The sequence below is a fragment of the Oryctolagus cuniculus genome, chromosome 9, assembly GCF_051225735.1.
Source record: "Oryctolagus cuniculus isolate XC-2025 breed Fujian yellow rabbit chromosome 9, ASM5122573v1, whole genome shotgun sequence".
Classification (NCBI taxonomy): Eukaryota; Metazoa; Chordata; class Mammalia; order Lagomorpha; family Leporidae; genus Oryctolagus; species Oryctolagus cuniculus.
Window position 1 is genome coordinate 48427402 of NC_142875.1, and position 15761 is coordinate 48443162.

At 35.6% G+C, this 15761-nt stretch overlaps 1 long non-coding RNA gene across 1 annotated transcript in view; it reads right to left on the bottom strand.

Annotated features, from left to right (window-relative positions):
- Positions 1-1351: 1351 nt before the first annotated feature.
- LOC149124558 (uncharacterized) overlaps positions 1352-15761 on the bottom strand; it is a 60563-nt gene continuing 46153 nt past the window's right edge. Inside the window, exon 5 of the long non-coding RNA XR_016212850.1 lies at positions 1352-6949. This is a non-coding gene — a long non-coding RNA (uncharacterized LOC149124558). The remainder of the gene's footprint in view (positions 6950-15761) is intronic.

The window sequence follows — 15761 nt, forward strand, 5'->3', positions numbered from 1 at the left end:
AGTCAGAGAGAGAGAGAGAAAGAGAGAGAGAAAGAGAAAAGTCTTACATCTACCGGTTCACTCCCCAAATGGCTGCAACGGCAGGACTCAGACAATCCGAAGCCAGGAGCAGGAGCTTCTTCCGGGTCTCCTACCTGGGTGCAGAAGCCCAAGGACTTGATCCATCTTCCACTGCTTTCTCAGGCCTTAGCAGAGAGCTGGATTGGAGGTGGAGCAGCCAGGACTCGAACCGGCACCCATATGAGATGCCAGCACTGCAGGGAGTGGCTTTACCCACTATGCCACAGCTCCGGCTCCGGCTGATCCTGCTCCTGTCCTGCTGTTGTGGCAATCTGGGGCATGAACCTGCAGATGGAAGACCTCTGTCTCTGCCTCTGCCTCTCTGTCACTCTGCCTTACAAACAAATAAATAAGCTAATCAGATGTGAATTTTATCTGTTGTAATAAACATATTGAAACAAAATAAATTAGTGAAGAGACTGAATAGATATCTCTCAAAAGAAACACCAATGGCCAATAAAATATATGAAAAAATGTTCAACATTTTTAGACAACAACAAGTCACCACTATTTGAATGACTTTTTTTTTCTTTTTTTTTTTTAACTTTTATTTAATGAATATAAATTTCCAAAGTACAGCTTATGGATTACAATGGCTTCACCCCCCCCATAACTTCCCTCCCACCCGCAACCCTCCCCTTTCCTACTCCCTCTCCCCTTCCATTCACATCAAGATTCATTTTCGATTCTCTTAATATACAGAAGATCAGTTTAGTATACATTAAATAAAGATTTCAACAGTTTGCTCCCACACAGAAACATAAAGTGAAAAATAATAGATGATTTTTTAAATGATGATGAAATCAGATCAGACCTATTGTCATGTTTAATCCCAGTGAGAGTCAAGTTGGGAATTGATAATTTCTTTCTTTCTTTCTTTCTTTCTTTCTTTCTTTTTTTTTTTACAGAAGATCAATTTAGCATACATTATGTAAAGATTTCAACAGTTTGCACCCCCATAGAAACACAAAGTGAAATATACTGTTTGAGTACTCGTTATAGCATTAAATCTCAATGTACAGCACACTAAGGACAAAGATCCTACATGAGGAGTAAGTGCACAGTGACTCCTGTTGTTGACTTAACAAATTGACACTCTTGTTTATGGCCTCAGTAATCACCCTAGGCTCTTGTCATGAGCTGCCAAGGCTATGGAAGCCCCCTGAGTTCACTGACTGATCATATTTAGACAAGGCCATGGTCAAAGTGGAAGTTCTCTCCTCCCTTCAGAGAAAGGTACCTCCTTCTTTGATGACCTGTTCTTTCCACTGGGATCTCACTCATGGAGATCTTTCATTTAGTTTTTTTTTTTTTTTTTTTTTTTTTTTTTTTTTTTTTTTTTTTTTTCCCCAGAGTGTCTTGGCTTTCCATGCCTGAAATACTCTCATGGGCTTTTCAGCCGGATTCGCATGCCTTAAGGGCTGATTCTGAGGCCAGAGTGCTGTTAAGACATTTGCCATTCTATGGGTCTGCTGTGTATCTCACTTCCCATGTTGGATCATTCTCTCCCTTTTTGATTCTATCAGCTGGTATTTGCAGACACTAGTCTTGTTATGTGATCCCTTTGGTTCTTAGTCCTATCATTGTGATCAATTGTGAACAGAAATTGATCACTGGGACTAGTGAGCTGGCATTGGTACATGCCACCTCGATGGGATTGAATTGGAATCCCCTGGTATGTTTCTAACTCTACCGTTTGAGGTAAGTCAGCTTGAGCATGTCCCGAATTGCACATCTCACTATTTGAATGACTTTTATCAAAAAGACAGAAAGTAGCAAATGCTGGAGAAGGTATGGAAAAAGAGAGCTTCATACAATGTTGGTGGGAATATACACTAGTACACAGTATGGGAATCAATTTGGAGATTCTTAAGATCTTAATATAGAACTGGCATATGATCCAGCAATCCTAGTGTTGGCTATATATCCATAAGACAAGAAATCATTAATTCAAAGAGGTGCATGATCCACCACGTTTATTTCAGCATTATTCACCATAGCTAGCTTATGTAACCAACCAAGGAATTCACCAATATGAGAGCAGTTAAGAAAATAGAACAGAATTCAGCCAGTTAGATGGAACTGGAGTGAATTGTGTTACCTGCAATAAGCCAGCCACAAAAACATATGGCATATTTTTGCTCAAATGTAAAAGCTAGGAAGCTGAATCTGAACAATGAGTGATGGTTATTAGTATCTGGGAAGTGTAGAGAGGAGAGAAGGAGTTTAGATAATGAATGCCAGCTAAGAGTTAGACAAAAGGACTATGTCTTTATTGTTGCACATCTTAGAGAGGTGTTGATAGTTCACAATAACCTATAATATAAAAAAATATTAAGAACAAACAGCAGAAAGGAGTTTTACCACTACAGGTATAAAGCAATGTCAAAGAAGGGAAAATGCTGATTATACTGATTTGACCAGTATACATTTAATACAAGTATTGAAATGGTACATTATAGCTATAAATATGTACTATACAATTTGTTAATTTAAAAATTTATAGAATGGTGTGATAGAATATCATTGGCAACCCTATTATTTTAAGGGACTCCACCCTTTTTGTGATATTTGAACTTGCTTCCTCTTCATTGCTTTTGTAATTTTTTTGCCTGTGTTACACTACCTCTTCTACAACATTTCACCGTCTTCATCATTTTCTGTACCCATTGCATATCCATTTATTTTCCTGTGGCACTTTTCATATTCTAAGAGAGTATGTAATTTATTCATGCCTTCCTTTTATTGTATTGTCTTAGCAATAAGACCTTTGCTTACATGGAAGCATGGTCACTTAATTTGTCTTCATAAGAATTGAACTTTTGATATTTACTTTTTAATTTAAACTGCTACATTTCCATCTTGGGACAACACGTGATTAAATGCAAGTGCTAAAGAAGAAGTGTTTATTATATAATTGAGGTAAGCACTAAAATAAATACGTATGGATCCTTTTTACTTTGTGTTCTTCCAGTCACAGTTAATATGTTATCCTTAATTCTGAACTTTGTGTTATAAGTCATATTCAGAATATTCATGTCAGGATGGTGAAATGTCTTATGTGAAGAATGAATGAAGGTCTGATCACTGTTAGAGAGTTTATTGGATGCAGAGCAATGGAGAGCTATCTTCAAGCAACTAAGATAATGGGAGGAAAAGTTCTATATATCCCCAAAGAGTAAAAGTATGAGTAAAAGTATGACAAATATATTATGCCAACAAGACATGATAACAGCATTTAAACTGGAGATGGTTTATAGTTTGTTACAAATATATCCTATTGAGATGTTAAGAATGGGGGGCTGGGTTTGGGGTACATGAGAACTGTTTTTATTACTTCACCAAATTTGCTTTGTAAATTTAAAACTAATCTGAAATAAAAAGCTTTAAAAGACAATATATGAGTAAAGGGAAGTGAAAAATAATTGCATGTGTCCTCATTGTAATGAAGAATGTCCCAAAATTCAGAGCTGTTTACAAAGAGAAAGAACTACTTTGGAGGCAAACTACTCCTGGCTCCTGGCTTCAGATTGGTGCAACTCTGGCCATTGCATCCATCTGGGGAATGAATCAGCAGATGGAAGACCTCTCTCTCTCTCTGCAACTCTGTATTTCAAATGAAAATATATAATTTTTAAAAAATGTAAATCACAAACATTCAAATTGGCTAACCTGGGAGTGCTAAAAAGTAAATTTTCAAATACTAAACAAGTACTATCTAAATAACTAGAATGTTTACACAGTGACAAGGAAAAAGAATGATGTCTAATTTTTGTGATTTGAAACTTTTAAAATCATTATTAAGGAATTCACTACAACTTCTACTACTATGGTTGCTACAACTACTACCGCTACTACTACTACTACTATCATTACCATTATTATTATTATTATTTATGGAGAAAAATTAAATATAAAATGAAATAAAATTATGTAGTCATTTTGTTATCCTATGTTCAACTCTAGAACGAATATTTAGTGCTATTAAGTTAATTTCTTATTGTGTTTAATTTTTTGCTATGAATTCTTTTCACTATTAATCTATTTCTTTGTATTGAAATTTTTATTGTTTAGTAATTTAACTTCACAAATAAGTAAAATATTTTAAATTAAATCTCATATTCAAATATTAAAATTGTTCTTAGGGCAGTTAAGAAACAGACAATTATTTTATAAAACAACACTTATCAATATAGTTTATGTTCTTAAAAATGATCACCATACTTTTATAATAAAACTTTCAAAATTTGTCTCATCTTCATGCCATTTTCTGTTATGCTTTTGACTGTGTGACTAGTTGAATCAATGGTGCAGAAATTGATCATTTATATTGCAAAAACCAGAATCAATGTAAAAACAACTGACACTATGGCTCTTAGTATTCTGAAGGAACACATATTAGACTAATGTGACTTGTTTTTATAACCTCTGGAAAAAATTCTAACCAATTATCCATGTACTTTGTGGCTTCTTTGCATTTTGTATTCCTGTTAATTTATTTTTTGCTTTGATATAAAGTGATTTTAAACTGGAGGCTTTTGTTTTGGATGATATATGGCTGGATTATTCTTGGGGTGATTTAGTTGGGGGAAAACTGGGTAGTTTAGCAACATCTTTGCTTCCTTGACAGAAACAGACCTTTTCTACTGTAAATCTTATAAAACTCATGAAATTACATCTAGGATAATATGTTGATGCAAGAAATCATTCTCTTTCAATGCCTAAATAGTGAGTAAATGAAAGTTAGCTAATAACATAATGCACTATATGTGTGAGTGTGTGTGTGTGTGTGTGTGTGTGTGTAAGAAGGATTTCAAAAATTTGCAGTAAATTCTTCTCAAAAAACTTGACAAGACTTTCTTAGATAATATTCTATTGGTGGTGCCTATGGTCACTGAATTTACTCATTTGGTTCCTGTGCTGATCTGCAGATATGGGAGTATCTTTATTAACATGCCAAGGGCCTTAGTAGGGATATTTGGAGGGCTACCTCAAGAAGTATAGTTTTTCTGGGCTTTTCTAGGGTCTAGCTAGTAAATATTGTGCTTATATGATGACTCAGTGTACCAAAAAGAAATGCTCCAAAATGTAGAAGGTAGGACCTGACAGTTCTTGTAAAAGCATTGACTCAGACATGATCATTGGCCAGCCAATTTTTTGTGAGAGGAGAAATATAATCCACCTGTTGATTGAAATGATACCAAAAAATTGTGGCTATCATTTCTTCCACAGTGTGCTGAGTTTTAAAACCAGGAACAAATGCTCTTGATTTTTTTTTAGTATATAATCAGAGTGTTTCAGAACTCCTTTTTATTATTTTATAACTTTCTGCAATTCATCATTTTTGTCTCAGCAAATGTCAAAATGAGATTTCATTTTAAATCCAACAGCATGCAAACTCAGCTATTTAGGAACTTGCTTTCAGAAAAGAGTCAAGTTTGTCTAGACCTTGGTTAGCTTTTGAAATGACATGTTCCATTGTTTTAGGATTAGCTGAGACCTAGGTTAACTGTTTCTATTTAGTTGAGCTGTCCAATTTTTATAAAAACTTCTTGAGTATTCATAGGGTTTTGTGATTCCTTGAGTTCATCTCCATGCTTCTTTGCAGAATATGACAATGCTTGTCAAAATCTTGTGAATCCAAGAGAGTTGGCTGAAACACCCATTTTATGTTCAATTTGGAAGCTTGCTTGGCTTGGCTGAACATAAAATGTCAAGCTAAATGTGCTTAGTTTAAAGTGGTAAAAGTGGAAGAAAATACCTTAATATGAATTCATGTAAATTGAATGCAAAGTTACTATTAACTACAATAACAATTCAAATCAAGACCATCAGAAAGCTAGGAACCAAGAAGACAATTTCTAATATAGGTAGAGTTTTCCCTCAAAACCCTACTTACTCTTTCTGAAACATTTATTCCTATTTTAGTATAACTCTAATTTCTTACATTATATTGCATATCTTCTTAGGCATTATAAATTCCCTTACACGGACAGCCTACCCCACAAACTTCTAAATCTCTGGAAGTCTTCTTCACTTCTATTTTACATTCCAGTTACCTGACTTTGATTTATGTATATATAAATACCCCTTGGAGTGGCTGACCAAGTGGCCTAGAGGAGCGATATCACCAATATGTTACTCCATTTTAGTATAAAATTATAACATAACTTTGAATAAATGTACATATTTTATATGTTGACAGTTTTGACAAGCTAATATAATAGCTCATTATATTACTACATTAGGCACTATAATTTAAAAATATCATATCTCACTTGACATGTACTCAGCACTACCATTGTAATGATCTACAGGTAACTGGGAGATTCAAATAAAGAGTATTATTTTTCATTTTCTGAATTTTTTATTACTTATTTGAGAGGTAGAGAGAAAAAAAAGAGAAAGAAAGAGAGGGAGGAGAGATTGATTGAGAGAGATAGACAGAGAGAGAACTATCTGATTCACACCTCATGCCTCCAATATTCCAGACTGGACCAAATTGAAACTGGGAGCTGAGAATACAAAGCTAGCTTCTCACTTAAGTGGCAGAAACTTAATTACTTGACTGATTACCACTCTCTCCCAAGGTTGGCATTAGCAGGAAGAAGTGACTAAGAATCCCAATCACTTTATATAGACGACTAGGTCAATTGCCCACTCCAAGAATGTTGTTTCTGAATATCTCACAAGGTTGCAATTAGATTGGGTAGATATTGAAAGAGAAGGAGATTGAGCAAGTTGTGAGTAGCTAAGTGTCTCTTCCTCTTCATGAATTCTCAGGTCCTCTCCATGGGATCTCTTTTCAAGAGCTCATTTAAGTTTCTTCACAGAATGATGAGATTTGAACAGCAAACTCCTTTGCTCAGGGCTCCAAATCCAAGCTGTTCTAACAAGAGAGAAGACACATTCCTTTACTGGCCTCAACTTCCAAGTCATACAGCACCATTTCTGCAACACTATGTGGTATGACAGTGAATCACGAACTTGTTCAGATTCAAGAAGAGGAGCATAGAAGTATAAATCATTCAGCACATAAATACAGAAGCAACCAAGGCCAATTTTCAAAGAACTTCTATAATGGAAAGTTTAGTTTTACACAATCTTGAAACAGGTATGATGGAAAGTAAAAGAAGTAAATGCTTACCCTTAATATGTAGTAGGAGGAATACATAAATAACTCTCTGCTGCTCAGAACCAAATATGACTAAAAACAGAACAATGCTCAAAAACCTCTGAGTCAATTGGAAATACCTTGCTGTTTACTAAAGTTGGTTATCTTAATTGCTCTTTTTTGTTAATATTTTATTTCATAATTTTTTTAACTTTTATTTAGTAAGTATAAATTTCCAAAGTACAGTTTATGGATTACAATGGCTTTCCCCCTCCCCATAATTTCCCTCCCACTCGTACCCCTCCCATTTCCCGCTCCCTCTCCCATTCCATTCACATCAAGATTCATTTTCAATTATCTTTATATATAGAAGATTGATTTAGTAGATATTAAGTAAAGATTTCATCAGTTTGCTCCCACACAGAAACACAAAGTGTAAAATGCTGTTTCAGTACTAGTTATAGCATTACTTCACATTGGACAACACATTAAGGACAGATCCCACATGAGGAGTAAGTACACAGTGACTTCTGTTGTTGACTTAACAATTTGACACTCTGGTTTATGGCATCAGTAATCTCCCTAGGCTCTTGTCATGAGTTGCCAAGGCTATGGAAGCCTTCTGAGTTCGCCAACTTTGATCTTATTTAGACAAGCTCATAGTCAAAGTGGAACTTCTCTCCTCCCTTCAGAGAAAGGTTCCTCCTTCTTTGATGTCCTGTTCTTTCCACTGGAATCTCACTCGCAGAGATCTTTCATTTAGGTCTTCTTCTTCTTCTTCTTTTTTTTTTTCCAGAGTGTCTTGGCTTTCCATGCCTAAAATAGTCTCATGGGCTCTTCAGCCAGATCTGAATGCCTTAAGGGTTGATTCTGAGGCCAGAGTGCTATTTAGGACATCTGTCATTCTATGAGTCTGCTGTGTATTTCATAATTGTTTTAAAATTACAGAAAAAAAAAAACTATGAGGCATAAATACAGAGTTCTTATGTACCACTCACCCTCTTTCCCTACTAACATCTCATATTAGTATTTTCCTCACAAGTAGTGAACCACACACTGCTTCCGCCATTTGTTTTATTCAAATTCTTTTAATCCTTCCCATTCTTCCCAGCCTCTAGTAATCAACATCCTGTATTCATATAGTATTTTTTTCCTCTAAATCATGCCATGTTTCTTCTAAATGAACTCATTCTGATTCTCTAACTTTCTATTAAAAATATTCTCACAGCTTGTCCAATAGAATGCATTCTTTGTGAAAGTATGACCTTGTCTATGGTCATACCACCCTGAATGCACCCGATCTCTTCTGAAAGTATGACCTTGCTTTTATGAACTAATAAATCCATTGGTCTTCTTCTAGGCTCTAAAGCATAGTACTGTCTCTGTAGATCATTTTATTTATTTGAGTATTGACGCCTGCAGCGTCAGCATCCCATGTGGGTGCCGGGTTCTAATCCCGGTTGCTCCTCTTCCAGTCCATCTCTCTGCTATGGCCCAGGAGGGCAGAGGAGGATGGCCCAAGTGCTTGGGTCTCTGCACCCGCGTGGGAGACCAGGGAGAAGCACCTAGCTCCTGGCTTTGGATCGGCACAGCGCTGTCCGTGGCGGCCATCTGGGGCATGAACCTACGGAAGGAAGACCTTTCTCTCTGTCTGTCTCTCTCTCTCACTGTCTATAACTCTACCTGTCAAATAAATAATAAGAATAAAAAAAGAATACACATAATTACTTAGCTACTTTGAGGGGAAAAAAAGCAGAATGAAGACTCAGATTATTTTTATATACAACTATTATGAACACATTTTGTTCATCTTTTTTGCATTCTATAGGTGAAAATTGTAATAAATTTTATTTTTCCACATAATCCCAAAAGTGTAAATATTTTAAAGTGAATATATAATTTCATATTTAAAAATTTGATATTTATAAACACTGCTAAAATGCAGTGTTTATGGGAAAGATGAAAAAATACCAATAAGAAACAAGATAATATTATCCACCACTCTGCCATTCAAATACAAATTTTATGGAAACATTGCTTGGAAAGGTGCAGTTTGTTTCTGATTACTGCCTGCTAGCACAGACTGTGTGCTTCTGAGCAAGGTTGAAGAATTTCTTCCACTACTAATCTTTCATACTAGAACAGACAACCATCTGTTTTGGAAAGTTTAGGAGGAAGAACTTATTCTAGTCTTGGAAAACAAAACAAATGAAAAACCTGTTTCTTAAAATGTTCCCTGTGTTTGCTGTGTAATTCCAGTATTCTTTCACATCTAAAGTCACCAGGACAAGGTTATAGATGCAACCTAAAGGTTGGGTTCAGGTCTTTGTGAATTAGGCAGATATACCCTAGTAGGCCAGACCTTCAAGATGAGCCCCTGGAAAATCCAGATGCTGAATGCTTTACTGATGGCAGCAGCTATCTGAAGGAAGGAGTTAGAAAGGCAAAAGATAGGAGCCCAAGCACTACCACACAATACTTTAGCCCAAAAGGCAGAGCTTACTGCATTGACTAGGGCTTTACAACTGGGAAGAGGCCAGTGAGTTTATATATATATATATATATATATATACACACACATATATATATATATATATATACAGATAGATAGATAGATAGATAGATTCCAGATATGCTTTCCTTGTGTTGCATGCACACGCAGCAATCTGGAAAGAGAGGGGCTTACTGACTGCAAAGAGTTCCCCTGTTAAATATGGAAAAGAGATACTGGCTCTACTTCAGGCAGTACTGGAGCCTTTAGAAGTGGCCGTCATCCACTGCAAGGGACATCAGAAGGGAGATAATTATATTAACCAGGGAAATGTGTTAACAGATAGAGCAGCTACACAGGAAAGTTTGGAAATGGCCCTTATACACCAATCTATGGAAGCAGCTAAGGAATCTCACTATATGGAGCCTGAGAATGAATGGGCCCAACAGCGAGGTTATACTAAAAATGCAAATGGATAGTGGATGCTAAATCACAGAATTATGCTACCAATGGCCACTTAATGGAAAATTACACAACTCTACCCACTTGGGAAGAGATGCCTTAGTACAACTGGTCTCCTGAGCTTGTAGAGGAAAGGGACCAAATATCGTCATAAAGGAAATGACTCGCTCTTGGCCTCTATGTTTACAGAATAACCCTCACCATGTAAGGTAACCTCCCCTGTTGACTCCTGTGCAGAGGAGGGGAACATAAACAGCTGAAGACTGGCAGGCTGATTTTACCAATATGCTCCCTACAAGTAATTATAGGTACCTTCTAGTCTAGGATGGATGCCCATCAACATCCCCTTAAGATTAACATCTGGAGTCTCTGAGCGGGGAATGAAGTAGGCAGGCATACAGGTTAAAATTGGTCAGATTTGTGAACTGGAAGACCACGCCCCTGTGTGACCTCATGCTCTTACCTGATGCCTTTGCCACGCCCCTGTGTGGCCTCATTCCCCTACCTGGCCACTCCGGAGTGCCCACCAGCCAATCAGGTTAATTAACCACTCCCCTTTGGAAGTGGGTTAAAAGCCTAGGGCACAGTGTGCCCGGGCCTGCTCTTCTTCCCTGGCCTCTGGCCAGGACAGGGCTTGCTGTAGCCCTGCGCCTCCAGAGGGCATGGCCTTCAGGCCATGTGCTCTAGGCTTCCTGGCCTAGATGCTCATCCATGTGGCTGGTTCCTGGTGCTCGGTATGAACCCCCATTCACTTCTCTCTCCTAAATAAAGCTCTCACTCTCTTATGCACCTTACTTACTAAATAAAAGCTTAAAACGTACCATGCTGCCTCGTTTATCTATGCCGGTATTTAGAATTCTCTAAATATTAGGTAAGAACCCTCTCAGGCTTATTAATATCGGGAATTTAGTAATAAGCCCGTGGTGAAATCGTAAGGCACCCCAAATTCCAGTAGCACATGTGGCACCCCAGATAGCATTTCTATGGAACTTTAAGAGACCACATTTCAGGGTAAATTTTAGGGGGTCTTTTCCGATTTCATTTGGAGTTCTAAATTTGTGAAAATATCAAAAAATTTGGAATAGCTCTTGTTAAGGTATTTTTTTTCCTCCATTCTCTGTTACTCGTGCTTTTAGTATTAAATCAATGATCATCCATCAGTCTTTCCTCTAGCCTGGATTATATGATGCAGAAGAATGTTCACTCTACTCTTATCTTCAGGAACAAGCATTGAGATAGGATTGCCTTCCCCACTGACCCATAAAACACAGCTTCCATTATTATCTCTATATGGGCATTTGAATGTGAGGTATGCCATTTTCTTTCTGTTTTATTCATAAGCACATTTCAAAATGCCAGTCAAAATCAGGGAAGAAACTGTTCCTATTTGGGGTGAAAATGATGGTACTTGACAGTCTTTCAATTTTTTGTTTTTACTCTTCAGCAATATATTTTTATTTCTATTTAGTCAGAACAATAATTTGTGGAATCAGTATTTTGAACAAAAATTAGGCTTTGTTCTGAAATACATTAGAGTTTATATTTTAAAAACCCCATTAAGCATTTTACCTGTTGTGTTTATCTCTATACCGATTCAAAATACCTTTGAAATGTTTAAAATTGTAGCTTTTTTGTTTTTTCTTATCTTGTAAATTACTTCAAATATGCCCTTAATAATGGTTGTTTTATAGAGTGTTAATCTTTCCTCTTTCCAAGATAATTTCCAATTATTTGAAGTACAGGAATAAAATTAAAATTGCGTGTGTTTCTGAAATCCAGTGTCACTTGGGAGAAGAAACAGAGAATATGGGCTCTTAAAGCCTTACCCCAGTGAAACCAAGTTCACTTAATTATTTGATTTGTGCCCCTGGGCAAGTCTTTTGACTTTCACTGCTTTGGTTTTCTAATGCATAGAAGAGAACAATACCACTCCTGTGACTAACTCATGCCAGCAATGACAGCCCTGTCACCCAAGCTCTTAGCTCCTTTTCATTTACTTCCTCACCTTTAGCGTAACTATGCAGATCTAGGGGAATGACAGAGAAGAGTGCTTTATACTATTAGGAACTATACAAATTAAAATAACTTCATTCAATCAAAACTTTTGCATTAAAGAACTTGTTCTAGCCACTGGAGACATTGAATTAATTTTCAGCTTACTGGTATCAGATTTAAAAGTTATTCCATTAACTTTATTTAATGAAAAACAAACAGTTTTTCCTGTGTAGTATGGAAGACATTTTCTTTTCATCTTCAACATTTGCTATATTAGAATGGTTTTAATATTTGCTCTCATTCTGCTTAAATTTTGATATTTAATGTTAAGAAAAGTTATCAAATAGAAACTACTATTTAGGAAGTGCATTATCACTTCCAGGTAAACTCACATTATACTGTGACTGGCTTAACTCATGTAACTCACTTTTTAGATAAAGAAACCAAGTGTAAGATTTTCAAGAAGAGATGTGGATTTCTGCATTTGGAATAAAACTATCAGGGATATCTTTTTTTCCCAATTATTCAGCTAGTGATGAGCTGAACTAGGTCTACAATCCCGCTTTTTCATAATTAATATTGCTTTCTTTTCTTCCCTTCAGGCAATAATTTACATCTTGCACACCAAATGTCACATACACTTTGAAATGAAAGGTACTCAAAATCAATGCACAGCAAAATGTCATATATTTACTCCACTTGGATTAGTAACCCTATAATGTGTATTTTAAGTTTTTATGTTGGCATGTGTGATATAACTAAGATGGAGAGGCACATTACAAAGCAAGCTAGGACTGATGAATTTGGCTTAAATACCTTACAGTTTTATATCTAGCCAGCATTCGGTGGACTTGGAGTTAAGCCTTATTCGGAAATTTTTTTTGCAAATTTTTCTACTTGGGAATTTTATGTGTAGAACAATAATACAATGTTTTATAAATGTTTGTCCAAGGAAATGGAACAGTAAGATTTCTGCTAGAGATTATTTTTGTGAAAACAGAAAAGTTTTACATCTCTTAGAGTATATTTTCAGGCAATTTCTTCACTAGAAATGGTAATTATTTGCAATAGGGTTATTGAAAATAATCATAATGACTTATTTTCTATATGTATGAATATTCTCCCACAGAGATTTTATAGTCAGGCCTCTCACAGTCCACTTGGCCTCCAATATAGAGCTTAAAAAGCTCCTGTGCAAGGAACAGATCAATGCAGAAGACCTGGCAACTGGGTCGGTTACTGCTATTTTCTTCGTTCCGGTGCATACCCTCCCCATCCTTGAAAGTGGCACGATAGAATCATTATGGCTGTGGATATCACAGAGGGCACATGGGAAAACTATTATGAGAGGCCTTGAAATATATGATAAATGTTTAAAATGGGGCTGGGAACAAGGATCTTTCAAGCAGAAAGAATACTGTGAGAAATGTCAGGGAGGTGTGAAAATACATAACTGTCTGGAAAGTGGCAAGCAAGGCAGTATTCTTTTCATTATTTGACAGGAGAACTCCAGAGGTTAAATAATTGGTTCTCGATTTCCCAGATTATCAACTGACAGCTAAGACTAAACTGTGTTTTCCTAATTTCTTATCTATGTTCAAAGTATTTCATACCCTAAGAAATGACTGCATCAAAATATTTGTGTATGATTTCAGAAAAATATTTTAGGCCTGGTTTCATTTCATTTAGGATTCTTTCCCAAAATTTGTGATGCAAAATCTCTTCTTTCATTCTTCTATTAATCGCTTTGCTATTGTTTACTTATTTTTATGTATGTGCTCAGATGCATAAAATGAAATTTATTCCTTTGAATTTTTAAATGTGCAATAGGATGTCATTCAGCATGTTCACACTGGGATGTTGAAGATTTCTATAAAATTTGCCACCGTATGAATGAAACTCTAATCACTGGTCAGCAATTCCCCATTTCTCCCTCCTTCCAAACTCTGCTTCTGTGATTTGACTACTTCAGATATGTGATGTAAATGGAATGATGCAGTATTTCCCCTTCTGATAGGATGTCCTCAGGTTTCATCTCTTCTTGCAGAGGATTTCATTCTTATTGCACTTAAATATTTTCAGACTCTTGGCTGTTATAACTGCAATTATTTCTTTCAGATCCTGTTTTCGTCTCTTAGATATATATATACCCAGGATCAGAATTGCTAAATCCTATAGTAGCTCCATTTTTAATTTTTTGAGGAATTTCTGTACTTAATTCCATAGAGGCTGGTTGAGCCATTTTACTTTCTCACCAACAGTGCACAGGAGTTTCTATTTCTACATATCCTAGACAACACTCAAAAGCATTTTATGCTATTCAAAAGAATGAGGTGATATCTCTTTGAGGTTTTGATTGAATTTCCCAGATCATTGGTGATGCTGATCACCTTTTCGTACAGCAGTAGTATATCTTTTTTTGAAGAATAAAGTCTATTCAATTATTTTTCATTAAAATGTATTTTCCTATTAACTTGTATCAGTTAATTATATATTTTGGAAATAAACCATTTGTCCAAATACAGTTTGTAGATATTTTATCCCATTCCATAGGCTTCCTCTGCACTCTGTTGACAGTTTCCTTTGTTGTACAGAAGCTTTTTAGATTGATACATTCCCACTTGTATAGTTTAGCTTTTATTACTTGTGTATTTTGTTTCATATCCAAGAAATCATTGCCAAAACGAATGTCAAATAGCTTTCCTCTTTTGTTTCCCACTAGGATTTTCATGGCTTCAAGTCTTACATTTAAGTCTGTAATCCAATTTCAGTCCTTTCTCGGTGTGATGTAAAATTAGTGTTCAATTTCATTATTTTGCATGTATATTTCTGTGACTATTTTGCAAGTAAGTGCATACTGTTATTGTGATACTATCTGGAGTCTTTCTAATTAAGTAAAATGTACAAATTTTACAAGGTCCTTTTCCATTGCATTACTCAAAAAAAAAAAAAAAAATAAAACCATGTTCAAGAATTACATACATTTCTGTAGTATAAGATATGTTACTTTTTTTAATGTATGTGCTTTATAGTGAAAACAATAACAATTAAATATGAGGAAAACAGTATTAGTAGATGAGATTGTGAAAAAGCCTTGAATACATTCGGTAGTTTACTAGTTATGGATGAAGTACAATGAAGCTGCTAAAAAATATACTATTAATAGTATTATCATATCCAGAGTGAGTTATTGAGAACTCATCTGAATTCTTTGGCACTATATGTTAAAAGAGATTTAGACAAACTAGGATATGGGCAGTAAATGATCAGAATGATTGAAAAAAGATAGAATAAAGAGTGATCTAAAAATTGAGTTTTTTTTTCTACTGTGGGAAATTGAAAAAAATATAGTATCAGGTTTTATTACTAGAAATGTTGCTGTAGTAAAAGATATTTGGAGAAACCTTTTTTTGTATGTAAAAGCAAGACTTGTTTAAGTAAAAGACTTAGAGTCAGAGTGACATGGAGAGGGGCTCCAAGAGATAAAACCCAAAGGGGCTGGTGATAGTGGGGTTTTTAAGCACAATTTTTTTGGGGAAAACTGTCAATCAGTACAAGGTGGGGACAAAAACCATCAAAAGACCTGATTTATAATCTTACTTACCCTGTCTGGTTTACTCATGACAAAAGAAAAGAGCC